This window comes from Cynocephalus volans, chromosome 5 (assembly GCF_027409185.1).
Source record: "Cynocephalus volans isolate mCynVol1 chromosome 5, mCynVol1.pri, whole genome shotgun sequence".
Taxonomy (NCBI): Eukaryota; Metazoa; Chordata; class Mammalia; order Dermoptera; family Cynocephalidae; genus Cynocephalus; species Cynocephalus volans.
Genome location: NC_084464.1, coordinates 8,398,504 through 8,423,765, shown reverse-complemented (window position 1 = coordinate 8,423,765; position 25,262 = coordinate 8,398,504). Strand labels below are relative to the sequence as shown.

The following is a 25,262-nucleotide window of genomic DNA, read 5'->3' as shown; positions in this document are numbered from 1 at the left end:
ACTAGATGTGTTCGATTGAGACAGAGATGAGGGGGAGTGGGTTAGGGGGCACTCAGCTCCTGGCTGAGGCTTGCCAAATATTATCACCAAACCCAAGCCTGGTTGCTGTGTCCACATGGAAACCCAACAGGCTCTTTGACTTGTGGAGTGGAGCCGGGGTGGGAAGAGAAGGGGAGATCGTGTGCAGGCTGTGGTCCTCACAGTATGGCCCAGCCTGAAACTTCAGGGTGTCTAAACATTCTAAACTTGAAACTGACTTTCCAGGTAAATAGGAAGGTAAGTTGTTGGAGTGAGCAGGACTGAAGCCATGTTGGGAACTAAAACGGCATGGGTTCTCAAAGATTTGAAAAGGACACAGATCCTTTTTCCCTTGGACTTCATTTCTCTGAGTTCCCTCTTTCCCCATGGTTATTTGATATTTTGAACCTCGGTTATGGGGCAAGATGACGTTATATACATGGACGTGAAGCTGTTCTCCGGTCAGCCTGGAGCTGCAGAATTTCACGTGCTATCCAAGGAAGACTCACTAAAGCTATGCTGATTCCATCCCTCCAGCAGGACCCTGAGATAACAGCAAGGACGGGAGCAGAAACCAGACGGAGGCTGGCTGAGACTGCACCTGGTTCCTTGCACGTGCCCCTCCCTCCTGCTTTTCATTTCCTGTGCTCCATTCCCTCCGCTCCCCCTTAAACTCCCCTGAAACCCTAAAGTGGTAGACAGTTCTAGTCTGTCTCCTTAGACATCTGATAGTGAACTTCCTGCCTCGCACCAACATTTGGGACTCACCAGTCTTTTGTTTCTGATTGGTGAGCAAGCGGTGGGACCTGGATGCCAGGAACATACTTGTAAAGGTAGGAGGATAGGACATATTTGATTGAACTCTTTGCAACTCAAGATGGGGCTTATAGGACTTCAGCTTGTGTTAGTTGATTGGGGGAGGGTTCAAGGGAGGGGTGGTTTTGCTCTAGACTGGGTGCTGTTGAAAAGCAAGAGCAATTCTATGATTATCTTAACTTTTACTTAGAAGCAGGCAAACTAGTGCAGGAAAGGGAGAGAGACATCTGGCCCTTTTGTGGTTTGGACAAAGTTCTTGTTTTTGTCTGTTCTTAGACAATTACAGATCGGTCTTGGTTTTTGTCTTGCTCCAGAAAGGTAACAGAGAGAGTGTTCTGGGACATGGTTTATGTTCAGTAGGAGAACTCCATGGCCTGGCTCAGCGATGGTGGTCACGGGCTGCTTTTTTTCTTAATCAAAGTTCACATTATAATCGCTTGTTTTTTTCCTTTTTTTAAAATAGATGACCGGTAAGGGGATCTTAACCCTTGACTTGGTGTTGTCAGCACCACGCTCAAACAGTGAGCTAACCAGCCATCCCTATATGGGATCTGAACCCGGGGCCTTGGTGTTATCAGCACCACACTCTCCCGACTGAGCCACAGGCCGGCCCTTGTTTTGTTTCTTTTCATCAAATACATTCTGTGTTAGTTCATTCCTGTTGCTTATAACAAAATACTTGAAAGTGGGTGATTTGTAAAGAAAACAAAATCTATTGCTTACAGTTTCTGAGGCTGGGAAGTCCAAAGTCCATCTGGTGGTGGTGACAGTGACCCCGGGGTCTCACATTTCAAGATGGTGGAAGCTGAGAGAGCAAGACAGAGAAAGACAGACTCTCCTCTTCTTTTAAAGTCCTCAGAACCACACCCCTGACCATCATTTTTAATCCATTTGCTCCTGCATGGTCCTACAATCCAATCAGCTCTTCAAGGCTCCACCTTTCAACTACCATAATAGGATTTCCCACCCTCTTAACAGTCACAGTGGGGGCTAAGTTTCTTTCTTTTTTCTTTTTCTTTTTCTTTCTTTCTTTTCTTTTCTTTCTTTTTTTTTTTTTTTACAGCAACCAGGGATTTAATATAAATACAATCAGCACAGAGAAACTCAAAACTATACATAAGCCAAACCCAGATGCCAAGAAGTGGGGATGAAGGCAGGATTTCTGACCCTTTGGTTCAGCCGGCCCCGCAAATAAAATCCAACCAAAAGAAATCAAGAAAATAACCATGATTCCTACTGAGCTGTGGGAGAAAGAGGGGTGACGGGACAAAGGTAGGTGTGGGTGTCACCATGGGGTCAGGTCTGACCCTGGGCTGGGAGGGGGAGGGCAAGGTCCTTCACCACCACATAAGCCAAACCCGAGCCACCCAGGTGCTATGAGGCCCTGCCCGAGCAGGGAGGCTGTGTCACAAATGCGGCAGGACCCCGCCCCTCCCCCAATGGGATCAGACAGTGGCCACCCAGGCCTGCTGGGCTGGAGACTGACACAGGCTCTGCCTCCTTGTTTAGGCTGCCTGTGGAGGACGGGGTCACTGCTTCATGATGGCACCTGGCTCAGCCCCAGCAGACCACAAGAAGCCGGCCCCAGACTCACTCAGTGCCTGCAGCAGCTGTGTGGACGCCGCATCCTTGGACACGTCATGCCCGTCCTGCCCATCTGCGGCCAGCGCAACCCAGATAAGGCCGCTGAAAGGCACTGGATGACCAGGGATCACCGCCTGGTACCAGAAGTGGTGCCAGCCAGCAGGTCCTGTGCCCAAACACTTGGTGAGGAACACCGGGCTGCCCAGCCTCATTTGTTAGCACAGCAGCTGGAGGGCAGCCCGAGCCCCTTGGGACCCTAGCCTGTCCTTAGCCAAGGCCAATCGGCTGCCTTGCGGCTGTAGGCACCGCAGTGAGGGCCCCGCAAGCTGCTGGCGGAGTCGCTGCTTCGGGCCTGGCTTGAGCCACTCCACGGCCACCTGCCCTGCACAGAGGCGTAACAGCCCTCCCGCTAGGGCCTTTGGGGGCAGGGCGGCCGCGGTGCGCTGTGAGCTGAACTTGAGCAGCGCGATCTGCGCGGGCGGCGCCGGGGCTGGGCAGCGGCAGCGCCTCCTGAAGGCCGGGCCCGGAGGCTGCAGCGCGAGCAGAAGCAGCGGCGGCTCCCGTCATCGGCGACCCATCCACGCGCAGCTCGCTCTTCTCCCCGCAGCGGGCGGCTGTGCAGCGGGGCCATGGCGGCCTGCGTGCCGCGCCGCGAGCTGCAGCGGGCGTCGGGAAGCCGCGGTTCAGGCCGCCGAAGGTCATGGGCAGGCGGATCTTGCAGGCGGCCCGCGCGCTGCCACAGTGGGATCCCCTGGTGCTCGGAGACGTCCTGGTGCAGCCGCCCGAGAGCTCCTCCGAGTCGGCCGGCGGGCTGCCCACCCGGCCTGGGGCTGGCCCGCCGTCCTTCCTCTGCCCCTCCACCTACACCAGGCGGATGCCCGTCTCCCTGACCCGCGCCTCCAACGCCGCCTCGTTCTCTGGATTCACCTGCTCACCCTGGAGCTCACACGCCCGCTTGCACTCGTAAGTTTCTACTACAGAAAACCTGGGGAGTACAAGTCAAGCCTCAGTGAGTTTGGGGGGACACAATTCAATCCACTACGCTTTCCCCCTACTTTAAAAAGAAAATGACTTTTTGAAAATCAGGTCAGTTGTCTTATAAAATAAAAATGTCGTTCTGGAGCAATCTCATAATTTCTTTGTGATGGCATTTAACTTGTTCCAATAAGCTGAATATAGGTCTAACGGCTTAGAAAGGTTAAATAAAACGTTTTTCTGGGAAGAATACAGTCTGGACGATGTCAGGAGGTGAATACATCCTGGCAAGAGGTATGGAATAGAATGGTAGATTGCCTCACTGCTAGTGATGTTAAATTTGATAACCTGGTTCAAGTTGACAGCAAACTTCTTCAGTATGAAGGATGGTCAGTGAGCCAGCCATTTGTCTGTGGGTACTTTGGTGCTATGCAAGTATCTGCTTCCCAAGACCCTCTTTCCAGCTTCAATTATCAAAACCTAAGTCGATGATTTTATTGTTCATTCTACATTTTTTTAGATGGCTCTTTTTTCTTTTCTTTTCTTTTCTTTTCTTTTTTTTTTTTTTGGCTGGCCAGTACCGGGATCTGAACCCATGACCTTGGTGCTACAAGGCTGTGCTCTACACAACTGAGCTAACCAGCCAGCCCCCTAGGTGTCATTTTTCTATAAGGAATTTTCTCTTCTCATCTGGGGATAAACTGCAGTTCCTCCTAAAACAGGGCATACTTCATCATTTTCCCTTTCAATGTTGAATTTTTTATGATTTTTAAATCTTTCTCTTCTTTTCCATTTTTCAATGCTGGATTTTAAAGTTAGAATTAGCCATGTGAGTCATCTCAAATCATGACAAATAAGTGTTTCGCCCCCTTCGTTTCCAGTATCATTAAGGATTTGTGGATTTTTTTTTCAATGTTTTAAAAAAAGTTATTACTATCTTTTCTTCGTGATGCTCAAATTGTCCCAAATTTGGGCAGTGGGAACTCCTTCAAGTTGGCTATGTAACTGCAGACAAGATTGACAGAATCCGTCTTTTAGGGCCCCGAGTCAGATCCAGCCTCCTGCCTGTTCTGGTAAATACAGTTTCCTTAGAACACAGCCATGCCCACTTCATTCACATATTTTCTCTGGCTGCTTTTTACACTCTAAAGGCAACAGAAACCACATGGACCCAAAATCCTAAAACATTTTCTATGGGGCCTTTTACAGTAAAAGCTTGCCAACCCCTATTCTAGAGGCAATTGATAACATGATATTCTACGCAAAGGGCTTTTTGTCAGATTACTCTTGTTATTTAATGAATTAAACTATTTTAAATTTATTTTTCTAATTGTTGCTTAGATAGAGAACTATATTTGATTTTTGTATTGATTTTGTAGCCAGGGAATTTCTTAACTTATTTATTCATTCTAATAATTTATCTGTTGATCTTTTTGGATATTATATGATTATGTTATATACATAGAATTTTATTTTTTCCCTTCTAATACTTATTCCTTTTCCTTTTTATTTATTGCCCTAGCTAGAACCACCAGTACACGTGACATAGAAGTGCTGAAAACCAGTATCCCATCTCTTTCATAATATCAGGTAGAAAATTTTAATTACTTTAAATACAAAACTTTCAGGGAAATACCTTCGTATATTAAAAGGATACTTAATTCTTGGAAATATTTTCTCTTTAAATACTTTTCTGGGGCTGGCCAGTTGGCTCCGTTAGTTAGAGCATTCTGTTGCTAACACCAAGGTTAAGAGTTCGGACCCCACTACGTGCCAGCTGCCAAAACAGAAACAAAAACCAACTTTTTGGAGTATAAAATTATGTGTTTTATTATAATATCATCTTTTTTACTTAATATATTCTAAGTATTGTCATTAAGTATTATGTTGTTTTTCTTCTACAAGATTTTAATACCTACGTGGTATTCCGTCACAGGCTTAGTTAGACATTAATCCATTTCGTCAATCTCCTATTGGAATTTTCTATTCTCTCCAAGTCTCTGACAAATTCACCGCTTCCCTATTCTCTCTCTCTCTCTCTCGCTCTCTCTCTCTCACTCTCTCTCTGCTTTTCCTGTGTCTGGTTACTACGGGGATCCCAACCCATGCCTTCGTTGGTGTTCTAAGATTGTGCTCTAACCAACTGAGCTAACTGGCCAGCCCTCCTGTTCTCTTTCACAATGACCACTTCTATTTATAGATAGTTAGTATGTAGGAACGATTCGACGTGTCATCTGGACAACAAAGCTAAGTGAGCCCTCAAGAAGTGTACAGTTTGGTTAGAAAACGTTGACACACAGGGAATAGCAAGGCCAAGGGCAGAGGAAGGGCGGGATTGGCACCTTTTGGAACAGAGAGGAGCTGGGAGGAGTGTAAGGGACAGGTCACCCGGGTTTGAAGACCAGGGTAAGGATTTGGGAGTTTATCTCGAGAGCAATGGAGAAGTGGGGGGATGGCAAGACACAACTGGCATTTTAAAAAATGCCTCTTGTTGGCTCCTTTTTAATCTTCAGGTTTCTGTGACCCCTCAATTGATCTATCGTACAATGTCACCAGTTAGTCTTTGGCCACCCTACCCTCTCACCTCAAAATTAATCTGCACATAATTACACAGCCCAAGAAGACATACTTCTCGCTTTACATCATGAAAGAACATGTGGAAACTTATTGGAAGTTTCTCAGGAAGGAAGAGGAGAGGCTCACAATATACGTGGCAGCCAAAACTGAATCTTTGAATGTTCTCCCCCAACCCCTGGCCCAAAGCTCCACTACATACATCAGTGGCCTCAAATCACTTTTTTCTCACCCCAAACTGAAAGCGTCCACCTTTCTGCTTACTCCGCCCCTCTTATCCCCAGCCTCAGTTCTTGCCTTCTGTATCCCTGCAGCCCTTTATGTAGGAGGGATCTTGTCCTCTTGTCAATTTTCCGTGTTTTCAATGTTTGTCTGGGTGGGGGAGAAGGGGAGAGGAAGGTCCACAGAAGGGCGGACAAAGATGTGCTGGGAAGGATAGCCATGATTCTTGGTTTGCTCTGGGCAATGGTTTATTTTGATTTTCAGTTAATATCTGCTGTGGCTATTCATCTTTTGAATTATAAACACGTCGTACTCAGATGACCATCTGATAGTATTTTTACAATAAAGAAAGCTACTTTTTGGTTTGCTTTTGGCAGCTGGCCGATGTGGGGATCCAAACCTTGACCTTGGTGTTACAGGGGGGCTTTAACCACCAAGCTAACTTGCCAACGAGAAAGTTATGTTGGATGGTACTTTAAGGACACTCAAGTGAGGCCCCTCTTAAGGTTGAGCAGCATGAGTCTGAGCGCCTTGCTCCACCGCTCCTCTGTGTTCCAAAGGGTGGTGATGGAGCAGCATTCCCTGCTGCCCCCAGCGTCCTCCAGCAGGCCTTTGCCCACGTGGCTCTTGCAGGGCAGGCAGAGGCCCTGCTCACCCTTCCCAGCCTCTTCCTTGAACTGCTGCATGCCGTCCAGGAAGGCCTGCATGGCATGGTCAAGTCTGTTACTCAAGGACTCACCCCACCCGCATAATAGAACAGGGGCAGCTCAGTGGAGCCATCTGTTAAGGACTTCAGATAGGAGTGGTTTCTACAGGGGACCAGCCTGTACCTCTGAAACGGCAGCCCAGTCACATTGGACAGGGCAAGCAGCAGCAGTGCCGTCTGTCCCCAGGCAGCATTAATCTCATCCCAGTGCATGGGGACAGTGCGGGAGAGGACCCAGTCTAAAGTTACTGATGACGCCCAAGGGGCCTTCCTCCCAGGTCTTAAACGTGGCATTGAAGATGTTGGTTTTCTTCAGCCAGTGCAGCTGCCCACGGGCGTGGCGCAGCTGGTTCTCCACGCTCCTCAACTCATCCTACAGTCCCAGCTGTTGCCACTCCAGTGCCCTGCAGTCCCTCTGGACCCACCGCTCCCACCGCTGCAGCTCTGCAGTCTCGTCCTGGGCTGCCTGCAGCTCCGCAGCTGCCCTTGCAAGGTTCACGTCCACGTCCTCCAGCTCCTGGGCCAGCCTTGCCTCCTCCCGTTCCAGGTCCCCCAGCTCTGTCTGCAGCTCCTCCTGCCCCACCTGCTCGCTGGTGTCCAGGCAGTGCCTGTAGTCCTGGCTCTCGAGCTGTTTCAGGCTCCGGGTTATCCGACGGAATAATGCCCCTTTCTCTGGTCATGAAGAATTTTCCAATCTGGGGTTTGTCTTTTAAGCTTTGGACATTATTCTTGGTTTGTTTTGACCAAGAAATTCAGTCTTTTCCTCTGTGGCATCTGGCTCTCCACTCATTCAAACGTAGTTCCTATTTCAACATTAGGGCAATAAGAACTATCGGGGCTTTGTGTCTCTACATATAGTCTTTGATTTTTCTGTCATTTTCCTCTTACTGGAAACATAAAATAAAAATTAATCAGTTCCTTCTCATGTTATGTGGCCAGATACAAAAGACCACATAACTGTACTGATAGGAACAATCCACGACAGGTCAATTCTCACACACAGAAAATGGAGTGGTTGTCAGGGACTAGGAGAGGCGGGATGGGGAGCGACAGCTTAATGGCTGCAGAGCTGATGAAGCTGTTCTCTCACTAGACAGAGGTGAGGGCTGCAGCACATGAGAAATGTACTTCATGCCACTGAATTGTAATTTTGAAAACATTAAAACACTTTATTTTATACAAGGGATATAAGTGAAGAGAAAAGATGATAAAATTTGGGAGATGCAGGACAAAGACAAAAACGAGGACAAGCACGGTGGCAGGGAAGGGGAAGGACAGCTCTGGAGTGGGGACTGGTGAGGGTGTTTGTGGGAGCTCTGGAGGCGGGGCTCCCCTGGGTGCTGGTGTTTCTTCCACTTCTTTTGATGTTTCAGGGGTGGTTAGGTGAGCTTGCTCTGGCTCTGTCTAGCTCTTGCCCTTGCTCGGGCTCGGGCTTGGGCTCGGGCTCTAGATCTTCCTCTGGCTCTGGCTCAGGATCTTGCTTGTGCTCTGGCTCGGGCTCAGGATCTTGCTTTCGCTCTGGCTCTGGCAGGGGAGGTGGAGCTGGAGCTGAAGATGGCCTTAGCTCTTGGGACAGTTGTTCAGCCTGGGCAGAAGCTGGAAGTGGAGTGACAACAATTGAAAATATCAACATGAGTTTCTATGTCTCTTCCAATGACAGTCTTTCTGAGAAGCCCAAGTCCAGAGACCCAGCCTCAGGAAGTCTCCCCACACTGCAGGACACTGCATGATTGTTCTGAGTACTCAGTGCCCCTGTCCCCAGCCTGCTTCTGGAAACTCTGCTCTGTGTGGCCCAGCCCAGCCCCCTCCCCAAACCCTCACAGGCACCCACCCTCTTCCTCCTCACCCTCAGTCTCTGCCTCACTGGGCTCCAGGGGCTCCAGCTTCTCCAGCTGCGCCAGAAGAAGATCAGCCTTACGCTCCGCCTCTGAGCCCGGCATATTGACACGGACATGGGCCAGCAGAGACTTCAAAGCATGGAATTCAGGAGGCTCGTGGAAGTCAATGGAATAGAATTCCAGCCAGATCTCTAGGATGGAGGACATGGCACTGGGGGAGAAAGGTGGGCAGCAGCATCAGAGGCCTGGCCTATCCCTCTATGCTGCCCTCTCAGGGCTCCCCTGAGTGAGCTGCAGTCTTGTACCCTGTGCCCCTGCCTGACCATAGACCAGCCCCTCCAATGTCCACCCCCAGTACGGCAGCCCCGGCAGAGATGGTCCTGGAAACCAAGGAGGGGCTGGCAAAAGCCTCTGTGGGGGGAGCCTTCAATCACTGGTGTGACCACCTTTCCCTTCTTCAGGGAAACCTGACACCCTCCTCTGTCTGGGTCCCTGCCCCGTCCCTATTGGAATGACCTGTCCATCAGGGCAGGAGGGTGCTGTCTCCTCTGGGCATTACTCGCTGGCACACAGGAGGTGTCCAGGAATATCTGATGAATGAGGAAACAGAGGGAGGCTCTGCTCCCCTGGCCTTCCCAGGGCCCTTGGAAAACCCCAAACTTGAGGTGACACGTGGACGTGCTGCCCAACTGTCCCGATCCAAATCTGCATCTCCTCTTCCCACTGACACTGATCTCTTGACCCTGACCACACTCTGCACCACCAGCAGCAGCTGAGCATCCGCATGGGTGAGCATCCCCGAGTGTGAGCGGGATGCTCTGCACACCTGCTCTGGCTCAGCACGGGCTCTGGGGGTGTGGGCAGGGCTGGATGGGAGGGGTGGGGCAGGTTGTCTCTGGGCTCACTCTGCTCTCCAGCCTCTCGCACACCCTACAGTGCCTGTGGCCAACTCCCCAGCTCATCTTGACTCCTTTTCCTGCAGGAAAGCCTGTGCCCTGGGCCCTGTAGCAGGAATCATAAGATGTGTGGCAGCCAGAGTTCTGCCAGCCCCCCCCATCCACAGGGCCCCACCGACCACACACAGTTCTGTGGAGATGGGAGCCCCTCCATCTGCACCCAAACCCCACTCACCATTTTAGCTGCTCCAGGGCTCCGCCATCCCCATGATAATTGGTAAGAATGCTTCTGTACCTAGAGGAGACCAGGACGGTGTCACATCTACCATATGGTGGCACTACCTGCTTCTCATGTATATTGTGGTTGTCTGACCTCTGACTAGAATGGAAGACCAGGAGGGCAGGGAATGTAGTCTCCTCGGTTCATTGGAATATGGTCAGTGCCCAGAAAGTCACTGCACATAGTGTGACTTCAGATATGTTTGTTGAAGGAATGAACGCCAACCAACTCCTCCCAAGATATCTGGGTGCACCTGAAGCCCCTCTGCCAGCCTCCAGTCTCCCTGCTTTGAATACACCCAGAAGCCTACAGATAGAATCTCAAATGTGAAAAGTGTGAAGCCCACGTCAACGAGGTCAGTGAGGGTGTGACAGAGACTTCCTCGTGGGGGGTGGGGGCTGGAATCCTGAATGAGGACGACCGTGGCCCCTCCAGCAGAACTTTCCACAGGGCTGGACTCAGGAGCAGCACTTTCCATGGGGGACCCACTGGAGCTTGTTCCTGTTACCACCCACTGAACACAGGTGGGTGGAAACTGAGGCTCAGAGGGATGTGGTGACAGTCCCAAGACTCAAAGCTGGGAGGCAGCCGAGTGACACTGTGTGATCGAGGGGCAGAGTGCTCACCTGAGGAAAAGCAGGTGCAGCGCCTGCTGGGGACTGGCAAAGTTCCTGAAGCTCAGGAGATAGGTGTGCACGTAGGAGTGGTTGCCACGCATGACAGCGGGCACCAGGTGCTCCACCCACTTCTGCAGGGTGCCTGCGGGGACAGGCCACAACCTGTGGGTGGCATCTGGGCTGAGGGAAGACTTGTCTTCACTCTAGGTCAGGACAGGGAAGAGATGCACAGTGAGAGCAACGTGAACCCCCAGGAGGGAAGGGGCTGGAGGCCAGTCTTAACACCAGGGAGGACATGAGAGGACAGCCTGAGGGCCCAGGGTTCATGTACAGGGTGGTGGTTGCTACCCCCGCAGTCCCCTTTCACCCTCCAGCCCTGACCTGAGGTGTGAACGCACCAGGACCAGCAGGTTTATAAAGCCCCCACCCTCTGCCCCTGCCCTGGGAGGGTGTCCCATGTACCCATGTCCCCCCTCACACAGGAGGAGGGTGTGCGGTCACCCAGGGAGGCTCACAGTGCTGGCCTGGCCTGGCCCGCCCTGCCCTGGGACACCTGACGTTACCGTTGGGGACCTCCTGCCAAATGGCCACAGGAGTCCAGGGCGAGGGCTGACCCAGCGCCAGAAGCGTCGGACAAACCTCTCAGCCCAGGGCTGCCTGGGGCTACTGCCCCGGGACCTCGTGATACAGCACAACATCTCACTCTGCCTGTGGCCAAGTGAGCTGGGGAAGGGGCTGTGTATAGAATGTGGGTGCCAGGTTACCGAGTTCCGAGTTCCGTTGGGGGTCTGTCGTCAAGGAAGTGAGGTCACTTCCTGGTACCTCATTTCCTGAACCCCTCCTCTGTGTACAAGACTGCAAGTGCCCCTCTGGGTACCTGACTGCTGACCCTCCTTCCCCATGAACTCTCTCTATTGCCCACACTTCCACCAACACTGCCTGACCACACCCCTGTGCAAGGCCTGGGTGCAGCCAGCTTCACAGCTCGGACGAGATACATGCAGGTTCAGCCCCAGCTCCTCCTTCTTATCACTTATGTGACCCTGGACAAGCCACTGTGACTCTCAGGACCTTCCCAGTCTCCCCTTCTGCACAGTGGTGATCATTCTAGCATCTCCTTCCTAAGGATGTCATCAGTCATGTGTGAGCAAACATCTCTGAAACCCAGCCCATGACCAGTGTCACATGGAGCTAATGGACCAAACTAGAGATAAAAACCCATGACGGTGTGGAAGGTAGCATGGACTACGACTAATGACAGGTCTGGTTTCTGCCCTATAACCTTGAAAATGTTGCTTTTGCTCTTGGCCTGTTTTCCCTGTCTGCACCATAATTATTACAATACACCAAATTTTACACATAAGCAAAGATGTACAGAGTCTGAGTGAAAACAGCCGGCTGCAGAGTGGCAGTCTTGTCAGTAAGCAGTGACATCTTCTTGCATGGTCTTTCTCTCTGGACTTTCTTCTTTCCAGATCCTGCTTGGGTGGATTAATCTGGTACAGGTGACTAATCGTACCCATTTGCATGAGGATCTTTCAAAGTTGCACGATCAGGTTTTACAGTTGAGGACACTGACACAGAGATTTAACTTCCTGGGCTGCGGGGGGCAGGCCCATCTTTTGAAACTAGATGTGTTCGATTGAGACAGAGATGAGGGGGAGTGGGTTAGGGGGCACTCAGCTCCTGGCTGAGGCTTGCCAAATATTATCACCAAACCCAAGCCTGGTTGCTGTGTCCACATGGAAACCCAACAGGCTCTTTGACTTGTGGAGTGGAGCCGGGGTGGGAAGAGAAGGGGAGATCGTGTGAGGGCTGTGGTCCTCACAGTATGGCCCAGCCTGAAACTTCAGGGTGTCTAAACATTCTAAACTTGAAACTGACTTTCCAGGTAATTAGGAAGGTAAGTTGTTGGAGTGAGCAGGACTGAAGCCATGTTGGGAACTAAAACGGCATGGGTTCTCAAAGATTTGAAAAGGACACAGATCCTTTTTCCCTTGGACTTCATTTCTCTGAGTTCCCTCTTTCCCCATGGTTATTTGATATTTTGAACCTCGGTTATGGGGCAAGATGACGTTCTATACATGGACGTGAAGCTGTTCTCCGGTCAGCCTGGATCTGCAGAATTGCACGTGCTATCCAAGGAAGACTCACTAAAGCTATGCTGATTCCATCCCTCCAGCAGGACCCTGAGATAACAGCAAGGACGGGAGCAGAAACCAGACGGAGGCTGGCTGAGACTGCACCTGGTTCCTTGCACGTGCCCCTCCCTCCTGCTTTTCATTTCCCGTGCTCCATTCCCTCCGCTCCCCCTTAAACTCCCCTGAAACCCTAAAGTGGTAGACAGTTCTAGTCTGTCTCCTTAGACATCTGATAGTGAACTTCCTGCCTCGCACCAACATTTGGGACTCACCAGTCTTTTGTTTCTGATTGGTGAGCAAGCGGTGGGACCTGGATGCCAGGAACATACTTGTAAAGGTAGGAGGAGAGGACATATTTGATTGAACTCTTTGCAACTCAAGCTGGGGCTTATAGGACTTCAGCTTGTGTTAGTTGATTGGGGGAGGGTTCAAGGAAGGGGTGGTTTTGTTCTAGACTGGGTGCTGTCAAAAAGCAAGAGCAATTCTATGATTATCTTAACTTTTACTTAGAAGCAGGCAAACTAGTGCAGGAAAGGGAGAGAGACATCTGGCCCTTTTGTGGTTTGGACAAAGCTCTTGTTTGTGTCTGTTCTTAGACAATTACAGAACGGTCTTGGTTTCTGTCTTGCTCCAGAAAGGTAACAGAGAGAGTGTTCTGGGACATGGTTTATGTTCAGTAGGAGAACTCCATGGCCTGGCTCAGCTACGGTAGTCAGGGGCTGCTTTTTTCCTTTCTCAAAGTTCACATTATAATCGGTTGTTTTTTTCCTTTTTTTAAAAAAGATGACCGGTAAGGGGATCTTAACCCCTGACTTGGTGTTGTCAGCACCACGCTCACCCAGTGAGCTAACCAGCCATCCCTCTGTGGGATCTGAACCCGGGGCCTTGGTGTTATCAGCACCACACTCTCCCGACTGAGCCACAGGCCGGCCCTTGTTTTGTTTCTTTTCATCAAATACATTCTGTGTTAGTTCATTCCTGTTGCTTATAACAAAATACTTGAAAGTGGGTGATTTGTGAAGAAAACAAAATCTATTGCTTACAGTTTCTGAGGCTGGGAAGTCCAAAGTCCATGTGGTGGTGACAGTGACCCCGGGGTCTCACATTTCAAGATGGTGGAAGCTGAGAGAACAAGACAGAGAAAGACAGACTCTCCTCTTCTTTTAAAGTCCTCAGAACCACACCCCTGACCATCATTTTTAATCCATTTGCTCCTGCATGGTCCTACAATCCAATCAGCTCTTCAAGGCTCCACCTTTCAACTACCATAATAGGATTTCCCACCCTCTTAACAGTCACAGTGGGAGCTAAGTTTCTTTCTTTTTTCTTTTTCTTTTTCTTTCTTTCTTTTCTTTTCTTTTCTTTTTTTTTACAGCAACCAGGGATTTAATATAAATACAAGCAGCATAGAGAAACTCAAAACTATACATAAGCCAAACCCAGATGCCAAGAAGTGGGGATGAAGGCAGGATTTCTGACCCTTTGGTTCAGCCGGCCCCGCAAATAAAATCCAACCAAAAGAAATCAAGAAAATAACCATGATTCCTACTGAGCTGTGGGAGAAAGAGGGGTGACGGGACAAAGGTAGGTGTGGGTGTCACCATGGGGTCAGGTCTGACCCTGGGCTGGGAGGGGGAGGGCAAGGTCCTTCACCACCACATAAGCCAAACCCGATCCACCCAGGTGCTATGAGGCCCTGCCCGAGCAGGGAGGCTGTGTCACACATGCGGCAGGACACTGCCCCTGCCCCAATGGGATCAGACAGTGGCCACCCAGGCCTGCTGGGCTGGAGACTGACACAGGCTCTGCCTCCTTGTTTAGGCTGCCTGTGGAGGACGGGGTCACTGCTTCATGATGGCACCTGGCTCAGCCCCAGCAGACCACAAGAAGCCGGCCCCAGACTCACTGAGTGCCTGCAGCAGCGGTGCGGACGCCGCATCCTTGGCTACGTCATGCCCGTCCTGCCCATCTGCGGCCAGCGCAACCCAGATAAGGCCGCTGAAAGGCACTGGATGACCAGGGATCACCGCCTGGTACCAGAAGTGGTGCCAGCCAGCAGGTCCTGTGCCCAAACACTTGGTGAGGAACACCGGGCTGCCCAGCCTCATTTGTTAGCACAGCAGCTGGAGGGCAGCCCAAGCCCCTTGGGACCCTAGCCTGTCCCTAGCCAAGGCCAATAGGCTGCCCTGCGGCTGTAGGCACTGCAGTGAGGGCCCCGCAAGCTGCTGGCGGAGTCGCTGCTTCGGGCCTGGCTTGAGCCACTCCACGGCCACCTGCCCTGCACAGAGGCGTGACAGCCCTCCCGCTAGGGCCTTTGGGGGCACGGCGGTCGCAGTGCGCTGCGAGCTGAACTTGAGCAGCGCGATCTGCGCGGGCGCCGCCGGGGCTGGGCAGCGGCAGCGCCTCCTGCAGGCCGGGCCCGGAGGCTGCAGCGCGAGCAGCAGCTCCGGCGGCTCCCGTCGGCGGCGACCCGTCCACGCGCAGCTCGCTCTTCTCGCCGCAGCGGGCGGCTGTGCAGCGGGGCCATGGCGGCCTGCGCGCCGCGCCGCGAGCTGCAGCGGGCGTCGTGAAGCCGCGGTTCAGGCCGCCGAAGGTCATGGGCAGGCGGATCACGCAGGGGGCCCGCGCGCTGCCACAGTGGGATCCCCTTGTGCTCGGAGACGTCCTGGGGCAGGCGCCCGAGAGCTCCTCCGAGTCGGCCGGCGGGCTGCCCACCCGGCCTGGGGCTGGCCCGCCGTCCTTCCTCTGCCCCTCCACCTGCACCAGGTGGACGTCCGTCGCCCTGACCCGCGCCTCCAACGCCGCCTCGTTCTCTGGATTCACCTGCTCACCCTGGAGCTCACACGCCCGCTTGGACTCGTAAGTTTCTACTACAGAAAACCTGGGGAGTACAAGTCAAGCCTCAGTGAGTTTGGGGGGACACAATTCAATCCACTACGCTTTCCCCCTACTTCAAAAAGAAAATGACTTTTTGAAAATCAGGTCAGTTGTCTTATAAAAAAAAAATGTCGTTCTGGAGCAATCTCATAATTTCTTTGTGATGGCATTTAACTTGTTCCAATAAGCTGAATATAGGTCTAACGGCTTAGAAAGGTTAAATAAAACTTTTTTCTGGCAAGAATACAGTCTGGACGATGTCAGGAGGTGAATACATCCTGGCAAGAGGTATGGAATAGAATGGTAGATTGCCTCACTGCTAGTGATGTTAAATTTGATAACCTGGTTCAAGTTGACAGCAAACTTCTTCCGTATGAAGGATGGTCAGTGAGCCAGTCATTTGTCTGTGGGTACTTTGGTGCTATGCAAGTATCTGCTTCCCAAGACCCTCTTTCCAGCTTCAATTATCAAAACCTAAGTCGATGATTTTATTGTTCATTCTACATTTATTAGATGGCACTTTTTTCTTTTCTTTTCTTTTTTTTTTTTTTGGCTGGCCAGTACCGGGATCTGAACCCATGACCTTGGTGCTACAAGGCTGTGCTCTAAACAACTGAGCAAACCAGCCAGCCCCCTAGGTGTCATTTTTCTATAAGGAATTTTCTCTTCTCATCTGGGGATAAACTGCAGTTCCTCCTAAAACAGGGCATACTTCATCATTTTCCCTTTCAATGTTGAATTTTTTATGATTTTTAAATCTTTCTCTTCTTTTCCATTTTTCAATGCTGGATTTTAAAGTTAGAATTTTCCATGTGAGTCATCTCAAATCATGACAAATAAGTGTCTCGCCCCCTTCGTTTCCAGTATTATTAAGGATTTGTGGATTTTTTTTTTCGATGTTTTATAAAAAGTTATTACTATCTTTTCTTCATGATGCTCAAATTGTCCCAAATTTGGGCAGTGGGCACTCCTTCAAGTTGGCTATGTAACTGCAGACAAGATTGACAGAATCCGTCTTTTAGGGCCCCGAGTCAGAGCCAGCCTCCTGCCTGTTCTGGTAAATACAGTTTCCTTAGAACACAGCCATGCCCACTTCATTCACATATTTTCTCTGGCTGCTTTTTACACTCTAAAGGCAACAGAAACCACATGGACCAAAAATCCTAAAACATTTTCTATGGGGCCTTTTACAGTAAAAGCTTGCCAACCCCTATTCTAGAGGCAATTGATAACATGATATTCTACGCAAAGGGCTTTTTGTCAGATTACTCTTGTTATTTAATGAATTAAACTATTTTAAATTTATTTTTCTAATTGTTGCTTAGATTGAGAACTATATTTGATTTTTGTATTGATTTTGTAGCCAGGGAATTTCTTAACTTATTTATTCATTCTAATAATTTATCTGTTGATCTTTTTGGATATTATATGATTATGTTATATACATAGAATTTTATTTTTTCCCTTCTAATACTTATTCCTTTTCCTTTTTATTTATTGCCCTAGCTAGAACCACCAGTACACGTGACATAGAAGTGCTGAAAACCAGTATCCCATCTCTTTCATAATATCAGGTAGAAAATTTTAATTACTTTAAATACAAAACTTTCAGGGAAATACCTTCGTATATTAAAAGGATACTTAATTCTTGGAAATATTTTCTCTTTAAATACTTTTCTGGGGCTGGCCAGTTGGCTCCGTTAGTTAGAGCATTCTGTTGCTAACACCAAGGTTAAGAGTTCGGACCCCACTACGTGCCAGCTGCCAAAACAGAAACAAAAACCAACTTTTTGGAGTATAAAATTATGTGTTTTATTATAATATCATCTTTTTTACTTAATATATTCTAAGTATTGTCATTAAGTATTATGTTGTTTTTCTTCTACAAGATTTTAATACCTACGTGGTATTCCGTCACAGGCTTAGTTAGACATTAATCCATTTCGTCAATCTCCTATTGGAATTTTCTATTCTCTCCAAGTCTCTGACAAATTCACCGCTTCCCTATTCTCTCTCTCTCTCTCTCGCTCTCTCTCTCTCACTCTCTCTCTGCTTTTCCTGTGTCTGGTTACTACGGGGATCCCAACCCATGCCTTCGTTGGTGTTCTAAGATTGTGCTCTAACCAACTGAGCTAACTGGCCAGCCCTCCTGTTCTCTTTCACAATGACCACTTCTATTTATAGATAGTTAGTATGTAGGAACGATTCGACGTGTCATCTGGACAACAAAGCTAAGTGAGCCCTCAAGAAGTGTACAGTTTGGTTAGAAAACGTTGACACACAGGGAATAGCAAGGCCAAGGGCAGAGGAAGGGCGGGATTGGCACCTTTTGGAACAGAGAGGAGCTGGGAGGAGTGTAAGGGACAGGTCACCCGGGTTTGAAGACCAGGGTAAGGATTTGGGAGTTTATCTCGAGAGCAATGGAGAAGTGGGGGGATGGCAAGACACAACTGGCATTTTAAAAAATGCCTCTTGTTGGCTCCTTTTTAATCTTCAGGTTTCTGTGACCCCTCAATTGATCTATCGTACAATGTCACCAGTTAGTCTTTGGCCACCCTACCCTCTCACCTCAAAATTAATCTGCACATAATTACACAGCCCAAGAAGACATACTTCTCGCTTTACATCATGAAAGAACATGTGGAAACTTATTGGAAGTTTCTCAGGAAGGAAGAGGAGAGGCTCACAATATACGTGGCAGCCAAAACTGAATCTTTGAATGTTCTCCCCCAACCCCTGGCCCAAAGCTCCACTACATACATCAGTGGCCTCAAATCACTTTTTTCTCACCCCAAACTGAAAGCGTCCACCTTTCTCCTTACCCCGCCCCTCTTATCCCCAGCCTCAGTTCTTGCCTTCTGTATCCCTGCAGCCCTTTATGTAGGAGGGATCTTGTCCTCTTGTCAATTTTCCCTGTTTTCAATGTTTGTCTGGGTGGGGGAGAAGGGGAGAGGAAGGTCCACAGAAGGGCGGACAAAGATGTGCTGGGAAGGATAGCCATGATTCTTGGTTTGCTCTGGGCAATGGTTTATTTTGATTTTCAGTTAATATCTGCTGTGGCTATTCATCTTTTGAATTATAAACACGTCGTACTCAGATTACCATCTGATAGTATTTTTACAATAAAGAAAGCTACTTTTTGGTTTGCTTTTGGCAGCTGGCCGATGTGGGGATCCAAACCTTGACCTTGGTGTTACAGGGGGGCTTTAACCACCAAGCTAACTTGCCAACGAGAAAGTTATGTTGGATGGTACTTTAAGGACACTCAAGTGAGGCCCCTCTTAAGGTTGAGCAGCATGAGTCTGAGCGCCTTGCTCCACCGCTCCTCTGTGTTCCAAAGGGTGGTGATGGAGCAGCATTCCCTGCTGCCCCCAGCGTCCTCCAGCAGGCCTTTGCCCACGTGGCTCTTGCAGGGCAGGCAGAGGCCCTGCTCACCCTTCCCAGCCTCTTCCTTGAACTGCTGCATGCCGTCCAGGAAGGCCTGCATGGCATGGTCAAGTCTGTTACTCAAGGACTCACCCCACCCGCATAATAGAACAGGGGCAGCTCAGTGGAGCCATCTGTTAAGGACTTCAGATAGGAGTGGTTTCTACAGGGGACCAGCCTGTACCTCTGAAACGGCAGCCCAGTCACATTGGACAGGGCAAGCAGCAGCAGTGCCGTCTGTCCCCAGGCAGCATTAATCTCATCCCAGTGCACGGGGACAGTGGGGGAGAGGACCCAGTCTAAAGTTACTGATGACGCCCAAGGGGCCCTCCTCCCAGGTCTTAAACGTGGCATTGAAGATGTTGGTTTTCTTCAGCCAGTGCAGCTGCCCACGGGCGTGGCGCAGCTGGTTCTCCACGCTCCTCAGCTCATCCTACAGTCCCAGCTGTTGCCACTCCAGTGCCCTGCAGTCCCTCTGGACCCACCGCTCCCACCGCTGCAGCTCTGCAGTCTCGTCCTGGGCTGCCTGCAGCTCCGCAGCCGCCCTTGCAAGGTTCACGTCCACGTCCTCCAGCTCCTGGGCCAGCCTTGCCTCCTCCCGTTCCAGGTCCCCCAGCTCTGTCTGCAGCTCCTCCTGCCCCACCTGCTCGCTGGTGTCCAGGCAGTGCCTGTAGTCCTGGCTCTCGAGCTGTTTCAGGCTCCGGGTTATCCGACGGAATAATGCCCCTTTCTCTGGTCATGAAGAATTTTCCAATCTGGGGTTTGTCTTTTAAGCTTTGGACATTATTCTTGGTTTGTTTTGACCAAGAAAAGTCAGTCTTTTCCTCTGTGGCATCTGGCTCTCCACTCATTCAAAAGTAGTTCCTATTTCAAGATTAGGGCAATAAGAACTATCGGGGCTTTGTGTCTCTACATATAGTCTTTGATTTTTCTGTCATTTTCCTCTTACTGGAAACATAAAATAAAAATTAATCAGTTCCTTCTCATGTTATGTGGCCAGATACAAAAGACCACATAACTGTACTGATAGGAACAATCCACGACAGGTCAATTCTCACACACAGAAAATGGAGTGGTTGTCAGGGACTAGGAGAGGCGGGATGGGGAGCGACAGCTTAATGGCTGCAGAGCTGATGAAGCTGTTCTCTCACTAGACAGAGGTGAGGGCTGCAGCACATGAGAAATGTACTTCATGCCACTGAATTGTAATTTTGAAAACATTAAAACACTTTATTTTATACAAGGGATATAAGTGAAGAGAAAAGATGATAAAATTTGGGAGATGCAGGACAAAGACAAAAACGAGGACAAGCACGGTGGCAGGGAAGGGGAAGGACAGCTCTGGAGTGGGGACTGGTGAGGGTGTTTGTGGGAGCTCTGGAGGCGGGGCTCCCCTGGGTGCTGGTGTTTCTTCCACTTCTTTTGATGTTTCAGGGGTGGTTAGGTGAGCTTGCTCTGGCTCTGTCTAGCTCTTGCCCTTGCTCGGGCTCGGGCTTGGGCTCGGGCTCTAGATCTTCCTCTGGCTCTGGCTCAGGATCTTGCTCGTGCTCGTGCTCGGGCTCGGGCTCGGGCTCGGGCTCAGGATCTTGCTTTCGCTCTGGCTCTGGCAGGGGAGGTGGAGCTGGAGCTGAAGATGGCCTTAGCTCTTGGGACAGTTGTTCAGCCTGGGCAGAAGCTGGAAGTGGAGTGACAACAATTGAAAATATCAACATGAGTTTCTATGTCTCTTCCAATGACAGTCTTTCTGAGAAGCCCAAGTCCAGAGACCCAGCCTCAGGAAGTCTCCCCACACTGCAGGACACTGCATGATTGTTCTGAGTACTCAGTGCCCCTGTCCCCAGCCTGCTTCTGGAAACTCTGCTCTGTGTGGCCCAGCCCAGCCCCCTCCCCAAACCCTCACAGGCACCCACCCTCTTCCTCCTCACCCTCAGTCTCTGCCTCACTGGGCTCCAGGTGCTCCAGCTTCTCCAGCTGTGCCAGAAGAAGATCAGCCTTACGCTCCGCCTCTGAACCCGGCATATTGACACGGACATGGGCCAGCAGAGACTTCAAAGCATGGAATTCAGGAGGCTCGTGGAAGTCAATGGAATAGAATTCCAGCCAGATCTCTAGGATGGAGGACATGGCACTGGGGGAGAAAGGTGGGCAGCAGCATCAGAGGCCTGGCCTATCCCTCTATGCTGCCCTCTCAGGGCTCCCCCGAGTGAGCTGCAGTCTTGTACCCTGTGCCCCTGCCTGACCATAGACCAGCCCCTCCAATGTCCACCCCCAGTACGGCAGCCCCGGCAGAGATGGTCCTGGAAACCAAGGAGGGGCTGGCAAAAGCCTCTGTGGGGGGAGCCTTCAATCACTGGTGTGACCACCTTTCCCTTCTTCAGGGAAACCTGACACCCTCCTCTGTCTGGGTCCCTGCCCCGTCCCTATTGGAATGACCTGTCCATCAGGGCAGGAGGGTGCTGTCTGCTCTGGGCATTACTCGCTGGCACACAGGAGGTGTCCAGGAATATCTGATGAATGAGGAAACAGAGGGAGGCTCTGCTCCCCTGGCCTTCCCAGGGCCCTTGGAAAACCCCAAACTTGAGGTGACACGTGGATGTGCTGCCCAACTGTCCCCATCCAAATCTGCATCTCCTCTTCCCACTGACACTGAGCTCTTGACCCTGACCACACTCTGCACCACCAGCACCAGCTGAGCATCCGCATGGGTGAGCATCCCCGAGTGTGAGCGGGATGCTCTGCACACCAGCTCTGGCTCAGCACGGGCTCTGGGGGTGTGGGCAGGGCTGGATGGGAGGGGTGGGGGCAGGTTCTCTCTGGGCTCGCTCTGCTCTCCAGCCTCTCGCACACCCTACAGTGCCTGTGGCCCCCTCCCCAGCTCATCTTGACTCCTTTTCCTGCAGGAAAACCTGTGCCCTGGGCCCTGTAGCAGGAATCATAAGATGTGTGGCAGCCAGAGTTCTGCCAGCCCCCCCCATCCACAGGCCCCCACCGACCACACACAGTTCTGTGGAGATGGGAGCCCCTCCATGTGCACCCAAACCCCACTCACCATTTTAGCTGCTCCAGGGCTCCGCCATCCCCATGAAAATTGGAAAGAATGCTTCTGTACCTAGAGGAGACCAGGACGGTGTCACATCTACCATATGGTGGCACTACCTGCTTCTCATGTATATTGTGGTTGTCTGACCTCTGACTAGAATGGAAGCCCAGGAGGGCAGGGAATGTAGTCTCCTCGGTTCATTGGAATATGGTCAGTGCCCAGAAAGTCACTGCACATAGTGTGACTTCAGATATGTTTGTTGAAGGAATGAACGCCAACCAACTCCTCCCAAGATATCTGGGTGCACCTGAAGCCCCTCTGCCAGCCTCCAGTCTCCCTGCTTTGAATACACCCAGAAGCCTACAGATAGAATCTCAAATGTGAAAAGAGTGAAGGCCAAGTCAACGAGGTCAGTGAGGGTGTGACAGAGACTTCCTCGTGGGGTGGGGGCAGGAATCCTGAATGAGGATGACCGTGGCCCCTCCAGCAGAACTTTCCACAGGGCTGGACTCAGGAGCAGCACTTTCCATGGGGGACCCACTGGAGCTTGTTCCTGTTACCACCCACTGAACACAGGTGGAAACTGAGGCTCAGAGGGGTGTGGTGACAGTCCCAAGACTCACAGCTGGGAGGCAGCCGAGTGACACTGTGTGATCGAGGGGCAGAGTGCTCACCTGAGGAAAAGCAGGTGCAGCGCCTGCTGGGGAGTGGCAAAGTTCCTGAAGCTCAGGAGAAAGGTGTGCACGTAGGAGTGGTTGCCACGCATGACAGCGGGCACCAGGTGCTCCACCCACTTCTGCAGGGTGCCTGCGGGGACAGGCCACAACCTGTGGGTGGCATCTGGGCTGAGGGAAGACTTGTCTTCACTCTAGGTCAGGACAGGGAAGAGATGCACAGTGAGAGCAACGTGAACCCCCAGGAGGGAAGGGGCTGGAGGCCAGTCTTAACCCCAGGGAGGACATGAGAGGACAGCCTGAGGGCCCAGGGTTCATGTACAGGGTGGTGGTTGCCACCCCCGCAGTCCCCTTTCACCCTCCAGCCCTGACCTGAGGTGTGAACGCACCAGGACCAGCAGGTTTATAAAGCCCCCACCCTCTGCCCCTGCCCCTGCCCCTGCCCTGGGAGGGTGTCCCATGTCCCCATGTCCCCCCTCACACAGGAGGAGGGTGTGCGGTCACCCAGGGAGGCTCACAGTGCTGGCCTGGCCTGGCCCGCCCTGCCCTGGGACACCTGACGTTACCTTTGGGGACCTGCTGCCAAATGGCCACAGGAGTCCAGGGCGAGGGCTGACCCAGCGCCGGAAGCATCGGACAAACCTCTCAGCCCAGGGCTGCCTGGGGCTACTGCCCCGGGACCTCGGGATACAGCACGACATCTCACTCTGCCTGTGGCCAAGTGAGCTGGGGAAGGGGCTGTGTATAGAATGTGGGTGCCAGGTTACCGAGTTCCGAGTTCCGTTGGGGTCTGTCGTCAAGGAAGTGAGGTCACTTCCTGGTACCTCATTTCCTGAACCCCTCCTCTGTGTACAAGACTGCAAGTGCCCCTCTGGGTACCTGACTGCTGACCCTCCTTCCCCATGAACTCTCTCTATTGCCCACACTTCCACCAACACTGCCTGACCACACCCCTGTGCAAGGACTGGGTGCAGCCAGCTTCACAGCTCGGACGAGATACATGGAGGTTCAGCCCCAGCTCCTCCTTCTTATCACTTATGTGACCCTGGACAAGCCACTGTGACTCTCAGGACCTTCCCAGTCTCCCCTTCTGCACAGTGGTGATCATTCTAGCATCTCCTTCCTAAGGATGTCATCAGTCATGTGTGAGCAAACATCTCTGAAACCCATCCCATGACCAGTGTCACATGGAGCTAATGGACCAAACTAGAGATAAAAACCCATGACGGTGTGGAAGGTAGCATGGACTACGACTAATGACAGGTCTGGTTTCTGCCCTATAACCTTGAAAATGTTGCTTTTGCTCTTGGCCTGTTTTCCCTGTCTGCACCATAATTATTACAATACACCAAATTTTACACATAAGCAAAGATGTACAGAGTCTGAGTGAAAACAGCCGGCTGCAGAGTGGCAGTCTTGTCAGTAAGCAGTGACATCTTCTTGCATGGTCTTTCTCTCTGGACTTTCTTCTTTCCAGATCCTGCTTGGGTGGATTAATCTGGTACAGGTGACTAATCGTACCCATTTGCATGAGGATCATTCAAAGATGCACGATCAGGTTTTACAGTTGAGGACACTGACACAGAGATTTAACTTCCCGGGCTGCGGGGGGCAGGCCCATCTTTTGAAACTAGATGTGTTCGATTGAGACAGAGATGAGGGGGAGTGGGTTAGGGGGCACTCAGCTCCTGGCTGAGGCTTGCCAAATATTATCACCAAACCCAAGCCTGGTTGCTGTGTCCACATGGAAACCCAACAGGCTCTTTGACTTGTGGAGTGGAGCCGGGGTGGGAAGAGAAGGGGAGATCGTGTGCGGGCTGTGGTCCTCACAGTATGGCCCAGCCTGAAACTTCAGGGTGTCTAAAAATTCTAAACTGGAAACTGACTTTCCAGGTAATTAGGAAGGTAAGTTGTTGGAGTGAGCAGGACTGAAGCCATGTTGGGAACTAAAACTGCATGGGTTCTCAAAGATTTGAAAAGGACACAGATCCTTTTTCCATTGGACTTCATTTCTCTGAGTTCCCTCTTTCCCCATGGTTATTTGATATTTTGAACCTCGGTTATGGGGCAAGATGACGTTCTATACATGGACGTGAAGCTGTTCTCCGGTCAGCCTGGAGCTGCAGAATTGCATGTGCTATCCAAGGAAGACTCACTAAAGCTATGCTGATTCCATCCCTCCAGCAGGACCCTGAGATAACAGCAAGGACGGGAGCAGAAACCAGACGGAGGCTGGCTGAGACTGCACCTGGTTCCTTGCACGTGCCCCTCCCTCCTGCTTTTCATTTCCCGTGCTCCATTCCCTCCGCTCCCCCTTAAACTCCCCTGAAACCCTAAAGTGGTAGACAGTTCTAGTCTGTCTCCTTAGACATCTGATAGTGAACTTCCTGCCTCGCACCAACATTTGGGACTCACCAGTCTTTTGTTTCTGATTGGTGAGCAAGCGGTGGGACCTGGATGCCAGGAACATACTTGTAAAGGTAGGAGGAGAGGACATATTTGATTGAACTCTTTGCAACTCAAGCTGGGGCTTATAGGACTTCAGCTTGTGTTAGTTGATTGGGGGAGGGTTCAAGGA

The 25,262-nt window shown here is 50.9% G+C and overlaps 3 pseudogenes; all 3 read right to left on the bottom strand.

Annotated features, from left to right (window-relative positions):
* Positions 1–2,363: 2,363 nt before the first annotated feature.
* LOC134377709 (dead end protein homolog 1-like) lies at positions 2,364–3,369 on the bottom strand (annotated as a pseudogene).
* Positions 3,370–6,701: 3,332 nt separating this feature from the next.
* LOC134377780 (beclin-2-like) lies at positions 6,702–7,514 on the bottom strand (annotated as a pseudogene).
* Positions 7,515–18,836: 11,322 nt separating this feature from the next.
* LOC134377778 (beclin-2-like) lies at positions 18,837–19,649 on the bottom strand (annotated as a pseudogene).
* Between the last annotated feature and the right edge of the window lie 5,613 nt (positions 19,650–25,262).